The following is a 4,016-nucleotide window of genomic DNA, read 5'->3' as shown; positions in this document are numbered from 1 at the left end:
ATTGCTGTGATTTGTTGTCTCGATTCCGTCCCATGTCATTACTTATGGTTTTTTTAAACTTTGAATTTATGCATTAGGGCCAATTCATTTGAAAAATATTGTACATTCTAAAATTTTCATGTTATACTTTGTGTAAATTTTCCAGGGAAGTTATTAGTATTTCGTTAGTGTTATTTTTTTATTTTTCTTGTCCAGCACATGTATATGAGGCTTATTAAATTTTTTTATTTCAGTAAAATTCCTTTTGTCTACCCAAATTCCTGCGTTATTATTAGTTATTTTTTCTTGCACTTTGTTCAAGTATAAATAAAAAAATTCAGTCCGTACTCTAAGCATAGTTGGAGGTAAATGGTTCTAATTCGTCATTATGTCATATAGTACAATCGAATGATGGCCTACGATCGCAAAATCTTGCTAGATGATCTACTGTCTTTATTTTTTTTTCTTTGCACTGTCTACAAAATATTGCTAAGCATAAATGATATTCTTTATAGGCCATATGCTAGAATTTTTGTCTAAATATAATCGGGTTTATTATGAGTAACTAGGGGCATTAATATTGATGAAAAACATAGAATATGTTTAAATATTTAATTTACTCCGTTTAGTAAGATTGCAAATGTATATAATTTACTCTTTTATGAAATGAAAATTTAGTTATAGATAAAATTTGTAATGTGGTGATTATATACAAACTTTAGGTTTATAAATATCTTGAAATACTTTTTATAAAAACACAAAAAAAACAATATAAAATCCTTTTAAATTTGGTCTTGCAAAAGAAACTATTATGAAAAACAATAAAATTAAATAATAAATTAATAGAAAAAAAAATAAAAAATACAATACAATAGAAAAGGAAAAATTTTAAAAGGATACGTAATTAAAGCAAAAAAAGAAAAGTTAAACATGTTTTTCGATAAATTTGGCAAATAATTTTACATAATAGTCATGATGAAAACGAAAAAGGGAAAATCAAATTTAAAATTAAAAATTTGTTTACATGAATAAAAGAATGTTTAATAAACAAATAAAAAATATTTTAATAGATAGTTCATACTCAGATTAAAACTATACTTCAGTATTTTTTAAAAAATCGTCATGAATGTTTTATATATCGATAATAAATTTACTCAAAAGTAAAATTGTCGATGGGGAAAAAAAGTCAAAATATGAAAGGTTTTGGAATTTTTAAAATAAAGGTTTAATAAAATAAAAATTTCAGAATTTAAAAATATCGTGAAATTATTTCAGATATATTAGATTCATTAAGAAAAGAATAAAAAGATTAATTTGAAATTTTTTATTAGATGCGAATATAAATATGGGTACAATTAAGAACCGATTTAGTAATATAAATGGGCTGTAAATAAAGCGCCAAATGTTTAGTTCTTATTCTATGAGCTAGTTTTAGCAGTTTTCTTTTTTGTTTCGTTGAAAACTAGAAAATAATTATTAGAAAAATTAATGACAATAAAATTCCTTAGATTTTATTTTGTTCTATACAAAATAAATAGAGTGTGGGGCTGTTTTTTCATTACTTATATTGCCTTTCTTAAAAAAGACTAATTTTTTTTGTTTCACGTTTATTTTCAAAATTCATTTTTCGAAGTATTTTAGAAGAAAGCAAAATTATGTATCACAAGCAATATTATAATTAGAGCCATGAAATAAACTAATGAGAAATATATCGAGATGAGATTTATTCATAACCCCGTATTTACTTTTCTTAACAAAAGCAAAAATCCAAAGAATAAGATTGATAATTAATAAAAGTACAAAGTGATGAAATATTTCTCACAACTATTAGAGTTGACGTGTTAAAATCTTGAAATTATTTTTTTGAAATAACAAATTCTAATTTGAATTTTTTTTAGTATTATTATGCGGTGTTTTATCTAATATACTCTGTCTAATCTTTATTACTAAAAACAACCTAAATTTTGCTGCTTGCATGAATTGCATTTTTTAATCAAATAAATTATCATAGTGTATTGAAATATTTTGTTTCTGTCAATTGCCTTTTCTTTTTAATAGTATCTTTAAAAATGTTTCTAGATAATATAGTAGCCAACCAAATCTATCCATTTGTATTATATGGGTGATCACATTATTTAGCTGCCGAGGACTCATTATTTTTCACTTTTCTTTTCTTCGTGATACATGTTTAGATCCTTAATATTGAAATAAAAAACGAAAACCCTTAATACATAATGGAATTTTGCCTCAACAAATTTCGGAAAGCCAGACCTTTTTAGAAATGACAAACACACTTTTTTTTTAAAAAATAATTCTTAGTTTGTTAAGACAACATTATACAAGTGACATGCATAAAAACATCATATAAGCTTCTATATACTACTTTACAAAGATCTTAATATATAATTTTTCTTTGTTTTAAATTCTAAACTAACTATTATGATCTTATTTTCGTTATAATATAAAATTATATTAAATGTTGAAATTTAAAATTAAGTGTGCGTATAACATGTATTGACATTTTTTAAATTAAGTTTTTTTTATAACCCCACTTCCAAAATATAATTAGAAAAGTTTTTTAAAATTTATTGGACATTCATAAAAAATTATAAAAGAACTACCGTATGCTTTCCATGTGGTAAACGATATTTAAACATTATGTTTATTATACCTAATCTTTATCTTTTTGTATTTTTGTTTTTGTTTTAAATAATAAAAGAGGCTTAGGGTCTATTCCTGGTATTTATTTTGTAAAAGGGAGATCCTTAAAAAATTATAGAGAAAAAAAGAAATTAAAATTTTAACTTTAATGTAAAAGAATCAAAAGTTTTAAGTGCGCCTTTATAGGACTTATAATTATGAATTTTTATTTTACTCTTCTCGGTTTATATTCTTCTATCTATCCGGCATTGAACAACCCGGTATCTCATCCCTCCCTTGAATATCAGATTTTAAAAAAGACTACTTCATTCTTGTAAATTAGTGTAATTCCATCAGCATTGGCAAATCCTTTTTCATGCTTCACGATTTTATGTTCTTTACCATTCCAGCAAAAGCGTATGAGTAAGATCTGAGCCCAACAGTTATAAAACAGACCTGGAGAGTTTGTTTTTAGCAAACAGTCAAAAAAAATTTCTTTTTTACAATAGGTAAAACTTTAAATAGAAGCTTTTTAGTTTTTTTTCAACTCACCAATTATCCAAGTAGATTTAATGAGCGAATCATACATTTCTGAAGGAGATATTATAAATTTCTTTGATTATAACACTCTATCCACTTGTATAGGGCGATCAGGGCCTAATTTCCTTCATGTTGTTTCATTGTCTTCAGATATTACTCCTATTATTGTACTTTTTAGATTCAATAGTTTTTAATTCACTATAAAATTTCTATCTGTATTATATTCATAATTTTTTTTCTTGCCACGAAGACATTATAATTATGTAGTCGCATATGTCTACTTTGAGTTGGTTTTTTTAGACCTCCAAAACTGTTTTATTTTTATACACACCAAGTTAAACATCTTTGTCGGAAATTGTTACAATACGTAACATCGTGTATAAAACCATACTCTCAGAACATTTCAGACATATTGCTTTCTTCAAGAAATCCATGGCTGCTTTATTAGTAGAAAAAATATCTGATCTTGAATTTCTTAGTTCTCCTTAGTTTCTCATTTTAGGGTTGTAATTCCCAAATTTAGATCTATTTTTGCAAACCTTCAACTTTTTTACGTTCAACTCCAAGGAATGAGCTCTAGCTTCGACTTCAAATTACCCTGGGGTATCTCTGCGCGGAAAAACGCAAAAAGTTACTCAAATTCTAACAGATAGATTATTTAATAAGAATACTGATGCTAAACAATAGCTGACTGTCTCATCCATTGGATAAAGGTCTATGAAAGTTATGAAAAAAAATCAGTACTAACATGGTCCAATAAAGAAAACAAGGCATTTTTACTCTTAGTTATTCATGTAACTGTATATATTTTAATTAAAATGAGCTTTTTGCTAATCACTTGACGCATGCAGTCGTGT

This window comes from Vairimorpha necatrix, chromosome 12 (assembly GCF_036630325.1).
Source record: "Vairimorpha necatrix chromosome 12, complete sequence".
Lineage (NCBI taxonomy): Eukaryota > Fungi > Microsporidia > Nosematidae > Vairimorpha > Vairimorpha necatrix.
The sequence above is the reverse complement of the archived record's forward strand: the minus strand, read 5'-3'. Positions refer to the sequence as shown.